Source organism: Cervus canadensis, chromosome 23, assembly GCF_019320065.1.
Source record: "Cervus canadensis isolate Bull #8, Minnesota chromosome 23, ASM1932006v1, whole genome shotgun sequence".
In the NCBI taxonomy this organism is placed as follows: domain Eukaryota; kingdom Metazoa; phylum Chordata; class Mammalia; order Artiodactyla; family Cervidae; genus Cervus; species Cervus canadensis.
Window position 1 is genome coordinate 47102211 of NC_057408.1, and position 19223 is coordinate 47121433.

Sequence of the window (19223 nt, forward strand, 5' to 3'; positions counted from 1 at the left end):
AGAAATAGAGAATAGGATCAGCTCCCTCTGTACCCTAAAATCAGTGTCCAAAGGAGATGATCATGTGAAATTTTTAAATGTTTGATAAAAATATTGGGGCTTCTCAGGTGGCGCTAGTGGTAAAGAACCTGCTGGCCAAAGCAGGAGACATGAGACAAAGTTTTGATCCCTGGGCTGGGAAGATCCCCTGGAGGAGGGCATGGCAACCCACTCCAGTATTCTTGTCTGGAGAATCCCATGGACAGAGGAGACTGGTGGGCTACAGTCCCCAGGGTCGCAAAGAGTCAGACACGACTGAATGGACTTAGCAAGCACATATCCTCAAATGCTACTTTGTTCAGTAATAGTGTAAAGTTTTATTTTTTCCTATTGTATCAAGTCTCAGTTCCTCTGCTTGGCTTTCAGAGAACTTCAGGTCAGCTCTCCTAATGCAGCTGTTTAGTCCTATTCTCCAAGACTCTCCACTGTAATTGCCAACCCTGTCTACTGTTACTGCAGCTTCCCTTCCAGGCTCACTGCTCACCTTAGTCCAGGCCCTCTCAGCTCCCCCGGACCACTGCAATAACTTCTTAGTTCATTTTCCTGACTCTAGACATTTCCCTTTCCCATCCTGCTACCTGCCAACAGAACGCTCTCACTGAAGGATCACTGTGATCATGTCAGTCCTTTGTTCAAAAGTCTTTCCATCTTCTGCAGTCCCCATCTCAGTAAATGGCGCCTCTCTATACCAGCTCCCTGTACCAGACACTTGGGCGCCACCTTTATTCTTCTTGTCTCTCACCCCACTCATGGAATCAGTCACCAAGTTCTTTATGTTCTGTCACTTGTATCTCTCAAATCAGCCTCCTACTACTTTTCTCCATCCTCAAAGTCCTTGTCAAAGCCGAGGCCCCTTGACTGGACCACTGCAACAGCCTCCTAACCTGCTTCTGACTTCACTGTTTTTCAGCCCATTCTCTACTTTGCTGCTTGACATAGCTCTCTCTCTGATGGAGCTCTAATGTTGTGATTCTCCTGCTTAAAACTCTTTGGGGTTTTCACTCCATCCCTTTGAGGATGAATCTCAAAATCTGTGACACTCTGTAAAGGATGCTTTGTGATATGGCTCCTTTTATGTCTCCAGTCTCGTTGCTTCATCCCAAACTCTGTCCTGCACCTTCTCTTCTAGATTTACTGAACTAGATCCACTTCCTCTCAGAAGGCATGTGATCAATTGCTCACTTGCTTGACTGCTGACCTCCAGCCCTTCTCACACATTACTCCTTCTACATGGAATGTTCTTTCCTCCCACATCCAACGCATTTTTTTGGACTCAACTTCCTTGATGGCCATTACCATGTCTCTCTTCATCTTTACCTTGCAAGTACCCAGTACAGTGCCTAGCATTGGGTGGGCTCTGAATTCAGAGAAGTTAAATTGTTCATGGTCATATATCTGGTAAACAGGTAAAGAAAGTGAAAGTGTTAGTTGTCGCTTAGTCGTGTCCGCATGGACTGTAGCCCACCAGGCTTCTCTGTGTCCATGGCATTTCCCAGGCAAGAATACTAGAGTGGGTTGCCATTCCCTTCTCCAGGGAATCTTCCTGACCCAGGGATTAAACCTGGGTCTCCCATATTGCAGGCAGATTGTTTACCATTTGGGCCATGAGGGAAGCCCCAACAGGTAGAGAGCTGGGATTCAATTCATGTTTCTGAGTTTTGTGTACCTGCCATTTTACTGCATTGCCTCCTAACTCGGGATAAAACATTTTAGACATAAAGTCCCAGTTCATTCATTCATTCAACAAATATGTTTTGATTTCCTAATATGTGCCATGCATTGTGTTAGATAAAGGGGGTGAACTGGTGAACAAGGCATTCCTTGGCTTTAGTATACTTCTACTCTGATGAAAGATACAGATGAATGAAGATACATTTGTATCACTATGTGACAGATATTATTATAGGAGTGGGTAGAAGGTAAACCGGAAAGACTATGGGAGGGGGTCAGGGAAGGCCTTTGGAGAGACTTGATTTCTAAGCTCTGACAGTACGTAGCATAAGCCTCGGGAAGCTGAGGAAGCTGAGGAAGCTGAGGAAGAGCGTTCAAGGCACAAAAGAACAACATTGGCAGAGGTTTTAAAGCATCAGAGACCATGGCAAATCAGGGAACTGAAAGTTGTTCACAACTGCTGAAGTGTAGAATTCTTCAGTCGCTCAATTGTGTCCAACGCTGTGTGACCCCATGGACTGCAGCATGCCAGGATTCCCTGTTCTTCACCATCTCTCAGAGTTTGCTTAAATTCACGTCCATTGAGTTGGTGAAGCCATCCAACCATGTCATTTTCTGTTGTCCCCTTCTCCTCCTGCCTTTGATCTTTCCCAGCATCAGGGTCTTTTCCAATGAGTTGGCTCCTTGAATCAGGTGGCCAAAGCATTGGAGCTTCAGCTTCAGCATCAGTCCTTCCAATGAATATTCAGGACTGATTTCCTTCAGAATTAACTGCATTGATCTCCTTGCTGTCCAAGGGAGTCTCAATAGTCTTCTCCAACATCACAATTTGAAGGCATCAATTCTTCAGCACTCAGCCTTTTTTACTGTCCAGCTCTCACATCCGTACATGACTACTGGAAAAACCATAGCTTTGATTATAAGGACCTTTGTAGGCAAGGTAATGTCTCTGCTTTTTAATACGCTGTTTAGGTTTGTCATAACTTTTCTTCCAAGGAGCAAGAGTCTTTTAATTTCATGGCTGCTGTCACCACACACAGTGATTTTGGAGCCCAAGAAAATAAAGTCTGTCACTGTTTCCATTGTTTCCCCATCTATTTGCCATGGAGCGATGGGACCAGATGCCATGACCTTCATTTTCTGAATGTTGAGTTTTAAGCCAGCTTTTTCACTCTCCTCTTTCACTTTCATCAAGAGGCTCTTTAGTCCCTCTTCGCTTCTGCCATTAGGGTGGTGTCATCTGCATATCTGATGTTACTGACATTTCTCCCCACAATCTTGATTCCAGCTTGTGCTTCATCCAGCCCGGCATTTTGCATGATGTACTCTGCGTATAATTAAATAAGCAGGGTGACAATATACACCCTTGATGTACTCCTCTCTCAATTTTGAACCATTGTTCCATGTCCAGTTCTAACTGTAGATTCCTGATCTGCATACACATTTCGCAGAAGACAGGTAAGGTGGTCTGGTATTTCCATCTCTTGAAGAATTTTCCAGTTTGTTGTGATCATCACAGTCAAAGCCTTTAGCATGTTCAGTGAAGCAGAAGTATATGTTTTCCCAAAATTCTCTAGCTTTTTCTATGATCCAATGGATGTTGGCAATTTGATTTGAAGTGCAGACTACCACAGAGATAATGACAAGAGCCGAATGGTGACATTGCAGGAAGCAAGGAAAAGGCAGAGCAGTGTTCTAAGCAAGAGAATTAGTTGATATGATTGAAATTTTGGAACAGCCTCTTACTACAGAGTGAAGAATAGATTAGGGCTGAGTGTGGGAGAAAAGGTAGGATGGGGAGAATAAGGAAGAGAGACCAGAGTGCTTGCCACTGAGAATGAGAACAGGAAGGAAGCAGGCAGGGATGGGATGGGGAGAGGAGCTACACTTTTAGTTGTGCTAATTTGGACACATTGGTGTATGGTCAGAAGTTCAGCAGTGGCTTTGGGACCTGTGTTACAGATTGGTGAGACATGAGCAGACAGAGTTAGGAAGCCATGGGGACATGGGGCTCTTCTACGGAGAGTGTGAGGAGAAGGGGAGTTTAGGGCAGAACCTGTGACACTGCAGGGAAGGAGCTCAGAGAAAGTGAGGAAAGAGCATTCCCGGGAGGCAGGAAGTGGTCACTGGTGTCAGTTGCGGCCAAGGGTCAGTTAAAGTTAGGACTCTTAAGGGGCTCATTGGCTTTTGCAACAGAGAGGCCTTTGGCGTTCCCAACAGGAGCAGTTTCAGTGGAGCAGTGGGAGCAGGAGCTGCTACAGAGAGAAGAGGATAGAGTGCGAAGGAGACGGTGAGAGCCAATGGAGACTGAGCTTTAAAGCAGTTTAACTCTGAAGGAGCTATTGATGCTGAAGCTGAAGCTCCAATCCTTTGGCCACCTGATGGGAAAAGCCGACTCACTGGAAAAGACCCTGATGCTGGGAAAGATTCCTGATGCAGGAGAAGGGGATGACAGAAGATGAGATGGTTGGATGGCATCACTGACTCAATGGACAGGAGTTTGAGCAAGCTCCGGGAGATAGTGAAGGACAGGGAAGCCTGGTGTGCTGCCGTTGATGGGGTAGCAAAGAGTTGGACACCACTGAGTGACCGAACAACAACTCTGAAGGAGGAGGGAGACAGGGTACTACTCTCTGGAGGAGGTTTTCTAAAAGATGGCAGCGACTAGAGAACCCTTGTGGAGTGGGTTCATCGTGAGAGCTGGAAGATCTAGGAGAGGGTTGATGGACAGGGTTGCTGAGGAGGAGGGCTCGGCAACACTGAGTGGGGTTCTGGCCTTTGACAGGAGGAAATGTAAGAAGGGCGTGACTGCAGGTAAGCATGTTGGTTTGGTAGTAAGAAGTTCAGGGGGCTCTCAACTAATTATTTTGTGTCTTTGGTAAGAGTGCAAGTGAACATGTTAGTCACTCAGTCGTGTCTGACTCTGCGACCCCATGGACTGTAGCCCACCAGGCTCCTCTGTCCATGGGATTCTCCAGGCAAGAATACTGGAGTGGGTTGCCATTTCCTTCTCCAGGGGATCTTCCTGACCCAGGGGGTTGAACATGGGTCTCCTGCATTGGCAGGTGGATTCTTTACCACTGAGCCACCAGGGAAGCTGTCCTTGGTAAAGTCATCTGCTGAGGGTGTCTTGGGGAGCTGGCAGGGAAGGGATTTTAGGAGAAAAGAAGGTGCAGTGAAGAGCAGGAAAAGAAGCTCAGTCCTGGCCCCTTATCTTCTCACTGTGTTCTTTGTCCCTAAGCCATCTCCTGCAAAGCTCAAGGCTCATGTCCCCTTGACACAGATGGTCACAGATGTAGCTCTCTGGTTCAGAGCTCACCTCTGAGCTCTCAACCAGAGTCTACCTGTCACCTCCATTTGAGCCTCTCCAAGCTCTTTCCACTACCTGCTCCTTCAGTTTCCACTCAGAACGTCTAACAAGGAAGGACAAAGGATTGTTGAGCAGTGCTAAGAATCCAGCCAATGTTCCATTTCATGAGTTAGCAGTGCGGTCTGCACTGGGTAAAGTCCTGTGCTAGTTTTATGTTGCCCACCCCCTCTTAGCCAGTTTTGCTCACAGTATTATCTGCTTAAAAGCCATTTGTTGCTATTTTTTAGGTTTAGCTGAGACAGTACATTTAAAAATATTCCATGCACTGTGTCTCCTCTTTTCTAAAAGTTCTCATGTAAAAGTTGTATACATTCCTGAATTTTGTTGTCATTCAGTCACTCAGTCATGTCTGACTCTTTGAGACCCCATGGACTGCAGCACACCAGGCTTCCCAGTCCTTCACTATCTCCCAGAGTTAGCTCAAACTCATGTCTATTGCATCAGGGATGCCATGCAACCATCTCATCCTCTGTCGTCCCCTTCTCCTCCTGCCTTCAGTCTTCCCCAGCATCAGAGTCTTTTCCAGTGAGTTGGTTCTTCCCATCAGGTGGCCAAAGTATTAGAGCTTCGGCTTCAGCATCAGTCCTTCCAATGAATATTCAGAGTTGATCTCCTTTAGGATTGACTCATTTGATCTCCTTGTATTCCAAGGGATTCTCAAGAGTCTTCTCCAGCATTTCCATATGCTCAAATCTTATCTATTAATGGCTGAACTTTTTTCCCCCCAAACTTTAAACTTTTTATTTTGTATCAGGGTATAGCTGATTAACAATGTTGTGGTAGTTTCAGGTGAATTAATGGCTTAGCTTTAAAAGCCATCTTTCCTCTAAAGCATTCACTAATAGCCCCGGCTTGCAAACAAAACTTTCTTCCTCTTATTCCTCCTTTATCTGAAGTTTTCTTATGGTTCTTTATTATTTTCTATCTCTTAATTCACCTGCTGATTTATAAGTCTTACACTGCCTCATCTGTGTCCCTAGGTTCTTAAATTCCTGAAGGCAAGGCTGTTATCAGAGTTACCTTTTTTCTCTCAGCCTTAAACAGTGCCTTGCACATGTATCCACTCACAAAGTCACGTCAGTTACTAGGTTAATATGTATTTACTGACTAATGAAGACATGAATTAATCGATGATGAATGAGAGGTTCTCTGCTCTTATAAGTCTTTGCATGTCATTACTCTAATCTTCTTTCTGTTGGTAATCCTACAATGTCATGGATATTTGTGCGTGATTCACAAATCTGTTTCTAGCCCTAAACTCTTGCCCCAAATAAATTCTCACATCTTCAGTTTCTTGCTGCATCTCTCAAACTTATTCTCTTGAAGGTACTCATTTCCCATTTCCTGCTGTTTCTGATCTAAAGCTGAAGCTAAGCATATATACCACCACTTCTATACATCTTCTTTGTTCTAGTCCTCACTGATCTCGTCTTCCCAAATTCTTTAGAATTTATCAGTTATACGTGTTGTTATGGGGTTTTTTTGGTTAGTTTCCATTGTATATTTTGCTTCCAAAATTAGATTATAAACTTCATGAGGCCACAAATCTGTATATGAATGTAATCACTCTTTTTTTCTGCACTACCTCCCTTCTTTCTCGGATCTCTTTTCTCTCCCAATTCTGTTGAGAAAAAATTAACCACCACCAGAGGGCAGTGGAGAGGTCAAGATAATGAGGCTGGGGAAAAGACAAAGTTTAGTTTAACAAAGTGGATATAATAGTACTAAGATTACTGTTTTTAGTTTTATAGAAACATGTGATTTGCTTGATCCTAAGTGCTAAATTTTAACAGATAGAAGTACAAACGGGGTTTCAGAATGCTATGACTGGCTGGAGCCTGATCACAGGCTGGAGCCTCTGGAAATGTAAGCCCAGGAAAGAGAAATCAAGGCAGCTCACGCTAGTATTCTTTAACTTTTTACAATAACAGCTTGTGGAAGGCTAATGCAGTTTATTCTGTTCATCTTTACGATGAATACCTGGTGAGAGCTGTGTGGAGCGGGCATTTGCCTCTGTAGGAGGAACTTCTACCAGTAATAATTCAGCCAGGAGAGCGGTTTGAGTTACACAGAGGAGCCCCGAGGGCTACAGTCCGCAGGGTCGCAAAGAGTTGGACATGACTGAAGTGACTTAGCACGCATGGGGACATGACTGAAGTGACTTAGCACGCATGGGAGGCAGTGATCCAGGAAGTTCCCAGGCTCCAGCCAGGCAAATTCCTTTTCGCAACGTGGTTGAAGACCATCTGGCTTTAGGTGTGATGTTGGGCTGGTAGGTTTCTGTTGACTCTTCCAAATCTAAGATCCAGGAATCTGGAATCTGATCTGTATTTCCAATTCAGATCCTAGGCTGGCCCATCAAATCCCATTTCCTCGATCTTTGTGATTTCACCAAGTGGACTAATGTGACATGCTATGGCCACTCATCAGGTGTTGACAGGTGATTCTGGAATGGACAGTGGGAGTTACTGGGGATCTGGAAAAGAGATGTGTTTTAGAAGTTTCAAGAGTTGCAGAGACCTTGAAGTGAAGGGTGGCTGTTGAAAGGCAATATCGACAGGGTTGTTTGTCAGAGATCAAGAATGGGAGAGCTGAGAGCAAGAAAGGGGTCATCACGGTGCGAGGCTCTTTCTGAGTTCAAGGAACAGAGAAACAGGTTACATTAGGTGTAAAAGTGTAGGAATTTACTGCAACGACATAGAGAGAGAAAAGCAGAAACATCTGTGCTACCCTGACAGGTGGTTTGACACACAGCTGCAGCCAGCAGTGAGCTCCTTCTCAGCAGGGAGCCTCACTCTTCATGCCCTACAGGGGTGTTTCCACACCCTGGGGTCTCATTCTCTCTCTGCTCTTGCCTCAGATTCCTGATCTCCTCTCTTCTCCTCTCCTTCTTGACGACCCATGGTTTCTGCTTTCTCTCTGCCTTCACTTTCCTCTGTATGTTTTCCTGCTTCTACCCTAAACACTGTACTTTGTATATTGCACAGTCAAATGGACCCGGAGAGAATCTAGATGGTTTATACTAGTAGTTTAATACGGCCCAGCCGTGATCTTTTCTGTTGGGCAGAGCATATCTATAGTCTTTTGGTAGGCCTGAAAAGAGGTGCCATTTGGTTAGGTCCTGGCCCTGTGCCTTCTTACACATCAGACGCTATGTAAGGAAGCCCTCAAAGAGGGGCTGCGGGCAAAGCAGACTTTCTGAGGCTTCCAGGAAGGGGTAGTGTAATTGTCAGGCACACTGCTTGACCAGACAACTATGGATGGAAAAGCAGGGGTATGCTTGTAAAGAAGAGAGCAAAGGGCTAAATGTGGAGCTGGAAATATTGCCCAAGGAGCCCGTGGCTTATGGGAAAAGCCATGAAGGGAAGGGCTTGATTGAAAAAAAGAGACTGTAATGGGCATTTTTGTGGTTGCGATTGCTCATAATCCATTGCTCCTTCTGGTAACAGCACTGGACCTCGATAGCATGTGCGTGCACATGCGTGGGCCACTGGGGCACCACTACTCTTACGGAGGGTAGTTTCGTGGGATCGTCAGCCAAGGTGCCCTGCCCTGTACACCAAAAAGCCTCTCTCTCTCTGTTTCTGTCTCAAGTTTGCCTCTTCTGAAGAGGAAGACAAAACGATAGGAAAACAAAAATAAATGGAATTTATTCTTTCCTGCTGGGAGCAACCTAGAAAAAATGTAGACTAGTCCCTCCTACCCAGATCCCTGGAAGTGCCCTAGTCCTGTCCTGGCTGGGCCAGATTTTCAGCTGTTTATTTGATACTGTGCGAAACATCCCCTATCTGCTTAGGTTAGCCAGTGTCACTGCTTGTTGCTAGCCATCAAGGAACTATAGATAGAGGGGACCTTCCTAAACTTTTTGTGTCGGGACCCAGCTGAATCAGTCATCGGCAGTTGATTAGACATTTGTGTGTCACATACCTGGCAAAAGAGGGACAGGAACAGAATTAAGTTTAGATAAAAATAATTTAATATCTGAAAATGTTCCAACTCATTTCAGTTATTAAAAAATCTGAGTGTATGGTACAAATGACAAAAAAAGTTTGACAGCTTTAAAGAGAGAAAAAACAATGACATCATAGCCTTGATAGTATTGGGTTAATAATAACTGCAAAGTACTTAATATGTAGGTGTAGGGTTGGTTAATTTCCCCCAACTCAACAGTTTATCTGGATTTGCCTGATGACATCTGACCTATTTTTCAGCATTCCAGGCAATAATTACCCAAAGCCTTCCCCAAAGTCTCAGTCCATAAAACCCTCCTTTTAATAAGCCTTAATAAGCCTTTAGTGAGCCTTCTGCAGCACTTCAAAATCACACGGGCACCAGGGGAGTGTTTTTAAAACACACAATTTGTGAAGTGCATTCTGGGGCATTTCAGGCTTAAGACAAAACTGCAGGGACACAAACATCGGTTACTATAATCTGGAGGGAATCTGATTCTGGTGGGAAACGCTGGGATGTGGGGTGGGTAGTAGTAGTTGGGGGTTCCTGGGCTTCCCAGATGACTCAGTGGTAAAAGAATCTGCCTGCCAATGCAGGAAACATAAGAGATACGGGTTCAATTCTTGGGTTGGAAGATCCCCTGGAGAAGGGAATGGCCACCCACCCCAGTATTCTTGCTGGGAAAAGCCCATGGACAGAGGAGCCTAGTGGGCTACAGTCCACGGGGTCGGAAAGAGATGTACATGACTTTGCAACTGAGGATGACGAAATTAACAGAAACAAGCAAACGAAAGAACCCTAAGTGGATGCAGTCTGAACCAGGCCATGGGTAATTCTGATGAAGCACACTGTGATCTGAAGATTGTTAACTTTTCAGTTGGGTCAGGCAGGCCTGGGAACGGCAGGGCAAAGAGTTAGTTTCTCCCAAATCCCTTTTCTATGCACCCAGAGCTACCAATTCTGTCCTAGTTACGTTCATTGTAGATAAAGGGTGACACAGTAACTTTAACATGCTCCATCTGCAAAGTTAAAGTATCTACCTGTTCACAGCTCAGAAGAGCTTATTAATTGTTTCCAGATGTTCTGTGTCTACCAAACACTTCTCAAAATAGAGTATGACACAGTTGGGGGCAATATAGTAATTCTTTGTTGTTCTAGAATAGCACTATCCATTATGGTTGCTGGTAGCCACATGAGGAAGTGGGCTTCTCTCATAACTCAGTTGGTAAAGAATCTGCCTGCAATGCAGGAGACCTGGGTTCAATTCCTGGGTTGGGAAGATCCCCTGGAGAAGGGAATGGCAACCCACTCTATTATTCTTGCCTGGAAAATCCCATGGACGGAGGAGCCTGGCAGGCTACAGACCATGGGATTGTAAGAGTTGGACACGACTTAGCAACTAAACCACCACCAGCCACATGGTGGCTAATTTTAAATTAAATTTTATTTACTTTTAAATTAAAATTAAATAAAACTCAATTCTTTAATCACACTAGCCAAAGTTCAAGAGCTCAGCAGGCATATGTGGCTGGTGGCTACTGCATTGGACAGGGTAAAATTATATTAATAGAACATTTCTATCATTGCAGAAAGTTGCATTGAACAGTGGTGCTTTACAATAAGAATTGTTACACCCTTGATGTGTTTATATCTGTACTAGTCAGAAATAAAAACACCAAAGAGATATCTTTTCCTAAAGATTGTCTACATAGATATCAAAGAGACGCCTGTAAAAATATGTACAAGGAGTCATCTTACCAAGATTAGAACTTAAAAAAAGAAAAAGATTAGAACTTTTTATTGGTAGTCAGGGTGATTACCTCCTGTTACTTTCATCTTCCTATTGGCTAGGATGTTTACAAACTCAATTTCGTGAACTGAAAAAAGAAATGAGTAGTGAATTTGGGCAATTAAATCATGTTAGTGAGAATTGAGGCTTTTGTGGAATAATGTGGATAATTATTCAGGTAGTCAATTTTTATTTTGGCTGTGAAGGTAATTCAGTATTCTTAGAAAATAAGCTCTGAGGTTTCTTTGAGAGGCAAATTTGACTGCCTTAGTTACCACACAATTCACCTTTGAAGGATCGTGCTCTTCAAGTGCCTTTTTTACTAAGAAAAGGTGATGCTAGCCTAGGATATATAAGCAAGGTTTCTTGTGTTCTCCAGAAACCTTCTAAGAGATCTGACACATCATGTATCACATACAAGTGCAGTGACAACTGGCCTGTAATAGGTTCTCAACCAGGTTTCTAGACTTAACTGAAAACCTACGCCCCTTAAATACAATACCTGTTTATTAATGTTCATTACAAAAGAACGTGTTCATTAAATACACTGGAAAATACAAGAAAGTTGAAAAATTTTTCGTAGGCTTGTAACTTCGTCTTTTTCAGCTATGCTTATTTTTAAAACGTGTAATTACACTAGACTGTGTACCTTCACATAATAAGGCTATGTGTTAACTACTCTGGCTAGACCTGTTGTGCCAGTCCGTAGAGATGGACTCTATGAAAGGTGTGTGATGGGGCGGAGGGACGAAGTGAAGGAAAACTTGTAAAATCTCTCTTTAAGCATACCTTACTCATATCCATCTTAGATGCTTACACCTGTATAGCATTTAAAGATCATCCTTTGACATGTGAAAAGAGAGGTGCAGTTAATTTACACTGCCTATTAAGTTCCCAAGAGTAAAGTCGCAACCAAAGCAGAAAAGAAAAAACCTGGGCAGCTGGGTAATGTATTGAGTATTTATAAATATATTTGCTTTGGCTTGGAGGGATTCCTTTCCGTGCCACAGCTCCTGGGTGTCCTCGAAGTAGGGTCCGTCCTTCTCTTGGGGCGGGGCGTGTGGGAGGAGCGTGAAGTCCTTGCCTATCCTGGCAGCAGTTGGCAAATGCTGGAACCATCCTCGGCGATCCGGGCGGGACTGGAGCGTGCTGGGGGCGGGGCATGCCAGATCGGGGGCGGGGCCGAGGGCCGAGCGCGCCACTCCGCCCGCGCGCCGGTCACGTGGTGCCCGGGCATGGCGTAAATAAAACCGGAGCGCGCGCGCGCTCACGGGGCCGGCCGCGCGGAGGGGCGGTGCCACCTCGCGGAGTGGTGCCAAGCGGCCTCGCGCTCCGCCGGGCTCTGGGGTCGCCGAGACCGATGATCCGTGGGGCCGCGAGTCTTCCGGGAGTGCGAGCCAGGTGACGGCCGCTTCCTGGGCGTGAGGCGGGCAGCCTGCGATTGTGGTCCCCACCCCGGGAGATCTGGAACCCGGTGACCGCGTAGGTCAGTTTCTTAGGCCGGCTCCAGGGCAAGCGGGCTCTCCCCTGCATGGTGCTGGGGGAGGTCTGTCTGCGCGTGGTGGGGAGTGAGGGCGCGTCTCCGAGGATGGGCAAGGTCTGGGTCTGGAGGTACCGGGCTCGGACGCAGACCTCGACCTCCCCGAAGTCCCTGGCTGCTCCGACGCTGCGGGGAAGTTGTTGCAAGTAGTAAGACGTTGGCATTTGTTGCATTTCCACGCTGGGTGCTGGGACTCCGTCCTGGTGCCTCATGCATTCCCTGAGAAGTCATCAGCTGCGTGCTTTATAGGTACTTGGATGTGTGCATCCCAACTTTGAGTTTCCTACTATCGTGAGGAGGGTTGATTCACAGTGGAAGTCACGAGCTGTTCACGTGACCCTTCTCACTGTGTACCTCGTGGTCAGTTCCCACTAGCACCAAAGACCATCAAAGGAGTTCAGAAACAGCATGAAAGATTGTAGCTGCCTAATAGAAACAATGCTACGGTCCATGGGGTCTCAAAGAGTCCGACACGACTGAGCGACTGAACTGAATAGAAACAAAGATTTATTTACCCGGTGGCCCTGCTGTTTGGCAGGAGGCGTTGAAAAGGGTTGTCTTGATGTAGTTAATGTTGTGAACGTCTTAGCTTCATGCGGACAGTGAAGTTGAACCGTTGGCATGTGCTATTAAGTTAAACTAGACTGTTGCAAATTTAGTGATTAGGTGTTTGTGGGTAGAATCAGTGATATGTTTTTCTTGACAATCTCAGCCATATCGTAATATTGTAATTGATGCATTCTGGGTTTAGAGTTCGGGATGTCCTCACCTCTTATTTCAGAATTTGAAAAATACTTCGATTTGTTTTGATGGCTTAGGAGTGTTCGCGTTCTGGCTCTGATGCAAGGAAATTTTTTGCAGTGAGTAGTAGGTATAATTTCTGGATACCCCTGCTGAATTTAAAGGTCTCTGTGTTAATTACAGAATAGTTACAAAATCCACCCTCTTTGTATCCCCTAGTTCTACTCTAGGAGCTCTACCTACAATCTATGAGCGGAGAAAGGGGAGAAAACTGTCAGTAACGTTCCTTTTTAGAATGTGTCTTTTTCTTCTAGCCTTGAGCAACTGATATGCAAAACAGGAGTTAACTGCTGCAAGTTGAATAGATTTATCTGAAGCAGTTGTGTATTAGTGCAGGCTTTTGCCCCGGTCTGTTTATCAGATGACACTTGCTGAATATCTTTTTCCTCAGTAAAAGGTTGGGGTGGGGGCGGCTGATCCTTGTCCCTGGAGGCTCTCAGCCTTGCAGGTATTATTTGCACAGCACTTACACCTGTAATTCAGAACAGCTAAATGTTATTTCTGTAAAACATTGCTTTTTCCACTCTTTCTCCAAAGCAAAGGGAAATGGTGCTTGTTTGGAACTAGCAACTAGGTAGAAAAATACAGCCAGTTTCTTTTGCATGATAACATGATGCAATGTCTATTTAACAAAATAAAAATTTTCTTCATGTGGTTTTATTTTACCTAGTCACATCTATATTTAATCATAATATATCACTCTTCATGCTTTGACAGTTTCTTACCTCTTGCTATTACAAGGAGCTGAGCTTTTGTACATTATATGTATTCACTGAGAAAAGTAGTCAAGAGAAAGTGGAAATCAGCTTAACTAATAACATATGGGGGAGAAAGCCAGGGCGTGTAAAAAAATTTGAAGTGGTTAATAAGCCAAGTCTGGTGGTAATTAGAACTTTATTGGTTTGTAAATTCTTTCCAGTTCCTAGAAAAAGGACAGGTGTTAGCAGTATTGTTAGCAATAAGCTTACACCGATCTTTCCAGAAGTCATTAATGAGGGGTCAGAAAAGATACTTTCATGCATTTTGTACAGAATATATTGGTGATCATATATAGTTATCTTATAGGATGTTCTTGATCCCTAGAAATGTAGGATTTTCTCACTTACCTGTCCTCTTTCACTAATAACGTAGGCAAATATAAGAAATACTTTTAAACGGTTAAAGTAGGAGGATGTAGTAGGTCACTTTATCTGAGTCACTGTATTCATCAACCAGCAAATAGGGAATTACTGTGCTATACAGTGAAAGTGGTCTTTAACTGTACAGTTTCCTATCATGTGACAATGAAAAGTAACCACATTTTTACTTTGGTTAAAGTTTTCCTTTAAAGAAAATTCTGGTCATATAGTGGGTAACTGATCAGTACTGCAACATATTTCATGAAGTTTGGAAGATAATTTTCAAATGTGGGATAATCAAAATAGGAAACATTTAAATACACTATCTGACATGTAAGGAATTTTATCATTAGAACGTGATAGTTGATCAGCCTTCTTTTGGTGAGTATTATTGTTATATAAAACTATATTCATCTAATTTGTGAACTTCTCTTGCTTCTATGGGTCCAACCTAATTTGAAACTATAGTTAATAGTTTTTAGAATCTATGAAGTTCAAATTCAAATCAGGAATGAATGTAAGGGTTAGTTCTTGGTTGTTAAAGCAGATAAAATGTATAGCAATTTAAGGTTTAAACAATTTCATAAAGCAGGGAAGCTTATTTAATTTTTACTGGTTTTATTAAACATTAACATTTTCAACTGAATGAAGATAAAATAATAAATAGCAAGAAGGGTGATTATTTTATTATATCTGTATGGCATCCAAGTCAGTATGGGTATATAATGAATATGAATAGAGAAGATAATGTAAATAGGTTAAATATAATTTGGTATAGGCATTTTACATTGATTTCAGTGGCTTACAAACTGCAGTAAGACATACTACAATTATAGCCAGGTGTCTCTCATTTCTCCTGCAAAAAGGATGATGCTGTTGGTCTGGGCACAGAGTCCTGTTGAAGTTAGCAAGAAAGTTTCACTGAATTAAAAATAAAGCGATTTTTAACTTAATTTCATATTTTTAAAAGAAAGAGGCAGGTGCTTCCTAAAATGACTTTAAAATTTGCTGTCTTTTTCCTTAAATTGCCATATTTTGGATATCTTATTTCAATGAGTAAAGCTTCTTAAAATGAGAGGATTAAGCTAAAATTCGGATTCAGCTTCCTTGGTGTTAGCACATGTGAACAATAACTAGGATCGGGGACCTTTAATTTTAGAGGCTGAATTGAGTTTTATGAAATATGTAGCATTAATAATATTTCACCCCTTGACTAGAAGTTCTAAATTCTGGCTGTGGCTAGTAAAGTCATACCCTTAGCAAGTACCCTTTGTGCTTTTCAGTTTCTTCATCTCTAAAAGCAGTGTTAGATTAAATATGAATCTGTCTGCCAAGGCTAAATTTCTGAAACAAGCAAAAATACATTTAATTATTTGTTATCACAAATGTCATAATTTTATACATATACATTTGTATATGCCTATGTACAAATAGGTATATACACACATACATACACCTGGGATATATAATATAAAAGAACTTAATGATTACTTGCTAGGAACTAATAAGATTGAGAGCAAAGCTATTTTATTTCTGTCGTCATGTTTTAACATAGTCACTTTGATTTTTAATATTTTCCTTATATTAAAATACAGTATTGGAAAAACATCGAGGAAAAAATATACCATTAAGCAGTTGAATACTTTGGAATACAGTGCTGAGCACACTGGGGTTTTTTTTGGTTTTAAAGACTTGGTTTGTAAAATATATTCATAAATATTTAATTTTTCTCACTATTCAAGTTCCTATTCAAGTACAGTATACTTCAAATATTTTAATGTATTACCAAGCATAAAATCAATATCTGAGAATTTTAAAAATAATCACAACATAGTCATAAGGTGTTTTGAATAGTTGGCTTCCTTTGACTTTTTACTGGTTCAAAAGCTATTTGGCACTTGTTAGACTCAAATTTTAGATGCTTCCTCATTTTTTTTTTTTTTTTTAATTTTATTCAGTTTGGCTACAGTGGGTCTTGTTGCTTTGTACTGGCTTTCTTTAGTTGTGGAGATCAGGGGTTACTCTTTATTGTAGGGAGTGGCCTTCTCATTGTGGTAGCCTCTCGTTGTGGAGCACAGGCTCTAGGTGCGTGTGCTTCAGTAGCTGCAACACATGGGCTCAGCAGTTGTGGCTCGTAGGCCCAGATCCATAGCATGTGGAAACTTCCCGGACCAGGAATCAAACCCGTGTCCCTTGCACTGGCAGGCAGATTCTTATCCACTGTGCCACCAGGGAAGTTCCAGATGCTTCCTCATTTTTTTAAATTGTAAATTACATAGAACATAAAATCTCTTTAGCCATTTTAAAATATATTATGCAGTAGCCATTGTGTCTGTCCATTTCTAGAACTTTCTTATCCCAAGCTGAAGCTCTGTACCCATTAAACACTCAACACCCCATTTTCTTCTCTCCCAGCTTCTATTCACCACCATTTCAATTTTTGGCTACATGAATTTGTCTACTCCAAATATATAAGTGGAGTCACGTATTTGTCCTTTGGTGTCTGGCTTATATCACTTCAAATAACGTGTTCTGGGTTCATCGTTATTGTGGCACGTTTCAGGATTTCATTCCTTTTTAAGGCTGAACAGTAGTAGTCTACTGTATGTATGTAGTACATTTTGCTTATCCAGTCATCTGCCAGGGGGCACTTGGGCAACTTCTACCTCTTGGCTGTTGTGAAGAACACTTCTGTGATCATGAACAGATATCTCTTTCAAGAGTCCCTTCAGGTCTTTGGGGCATACACTCAGAAGTGGAATTGCTGGATCATCCGGTAATTTTATGATTAAGTTTTTGAGCATCACCATGCTTTACTGATACTTTATGATGTCCCGTTAAGCATTGCTATATTTGTGGTCTAATAAAGTTAGCCGTGGATGTCTTTGAATTTTAACTTCAGACACCTTTAAGAACTCTTAAAAGACAGATAATTTTTTTTTTTTTTCTTTTAAGATTGCACCATGTGGCATGTGGGATCTTAGTTTCCCCAGCCAGGGATTGAATACAAGCCCCTCTGCATTGGGAGCAGAGAGTCTTATCCACTGGACTACCAGGGAAGTCCAAAAGCACATCATTTAATATTTTGAATTTCTGGTACTTGAGTGAATTAGCTCTGATTATTGAACTTTACTGTCTTTGATTTCTCTAGGAATTTTCTTCTTTGATTCTGTATAAGTTCAGCTGGAATAGTAAAGAAAAATAGCCATTCAGTTTGTAAAATAATAGACCTCTGACTGAATTGAACGAGTTGATTGCCCTTTAAGTTACAGTTTTAGGGTTTCTGTCAAGATTTCAGAGTTGTTAGGGCCACAGAATTTATCCACTGTAATTAATGGAGATTTAGTGGTGTATATCAAGTATAGGAACCAGCTTAAGTAATGTACAGGCTTCCCTTGTGACTCAGCTGGTAAAGAATCCGCCTGCAATGCGGGAGACCTGAGTTCAATCCCTGGGTTTGGAAGATCCCCTGGAGAAGGGAAAGGCTTCCCACTCCAGTATTCTGGCCTAGAGAATTTCATGGGCTGTATAGTCCATGGGGTCGCAAAGAGTCAGACACAACTGAGCAGCTTTCACTTCACTCACAGTGTTTATACAACAGCAAAATGTAAATTTGCTTTCCACAAAATAATTCAGAATTAGAAGCTTGTCTTCCCCAGTGAACCTTGGAGGAGGGGAGTCAAGGCAAAGTGGCCTCTAGTCTCCCAGTTTTTGTAGCTCAAGATGTTTTTGTCTAGTTATTTTCTTGAACATTCTCTTGGCCATTAAAATCTCGTTAATTAATCTTAAAAACAAGAGTTTGGAGCTGCATGTATGTGAAAAGAATGGCTGAACACATCCACAAAGTAACACTGAAAAATATCAATACTATGTGTGCTGATAGAATGTTGTTCAAAATCTAGTCTCATAAGATGCATTAAGGGTTTACTTGTCTTTCTTTTAGCTTAAACGTCAGAGACAGTGCTTTTCTGAAATAAATTCTCATGAGTCCAAAGAATATTTTTTAACATCTGTTCAACATTTGAATTTGGATTCTTTGATTTTTGTATTTTTTCTAAAGTTAACCATTGTTGTTCAGTCACTAAATTGTGTCTGACTCTCTGACCCCATGGACTGCAGTACCCCCGGTCTTCCCTGTCCTTTACTATATCCTGGAGTTTTGTCCAACTCAGGTCCATTGAGTCATGAGTGATGGTGATGCTATCCAACCATCTCATTCTCTGTTACCCGCTTCTCCTCCTGCCTTCAGTCTTTCCCAGCATCAGGGTCTTTTCCTGTGAGTTGGCTCTTCACATCAGGTGGCCAAAGTATCAGTCCTTCCAATGAATATTCAGCACTGATTTCCTTTAGGATCGACTGGTTTGATCTTGAAGTCCACGGGACTCTCAAGGGTCTTCAGTGCCAGAATTTGAAAGCATCAATTCTTCTGCACTCAGTCTTCTTTATGGTCCAACTGTCACATCTGTACATGACTATTGGAAAAACCATAACTTTGACTATGTGGACCTTTGTCAGCAAAGTGATGTCTCTGCTTTTTAATAGGTTTGTCATAGTTTTCTTTCCAAAAAGCAAAGGTCTTTTAATCTCATGGCTTCAGTCATGGGCCACAGTGATTTTGGAGCCAAAGAAAACAAAATCTGTCACTGTCTGCACTTTTCCTCCTCCTATTTGTTAACTGTTAACTACAAATTATTCATAAGTTAAGAGGTGTATTAATATCAAATTAGCAGTGATCATCCTAAATAATCCTGGAATGTATATTTTAAAAGATCTTCCTTTTTTGCTATGATTTTAATTTCTTGTGGCATATAAGGGGAAAAAAGCCTTCATTTTTTGATCACTGGATGAAAGTGTACCGCTTACAATAAGCACGTTACTTTTAGGCCTTCCTGTCGGTATACTTGATTGCTTTGATCTTTTTTTTTTTTTAATTTATTTATTTAT

The 19223-nt window shown here is 42.3% G+C and overlaps 1 protein-coding gene across 2 annotated transcripts in view; it reads left to right on the plus strand.

The window, feature by feature from the left end:
* Positions 1-12083: 12083 nt before the first annotated feature.
* OSBPL1A (oxysterol binding protein like 1A) overlaps positions 12084-19223 on the plus strand; it is a 214066-nt gene continuing 206926 nt past the window's right edge. The window contains exon 1 of one of the 2 annotated variants that reach the window (XM_043444522.1): positions 12084-12306. The gene's annotated coding sequence lies outside the window, so the exon portion shown is untranslated. The remainder of the gene's footprint in view (positions 12307-19223) is intronic. The other variant, XM_043444523.1, reaches the window with a different exon arrangement.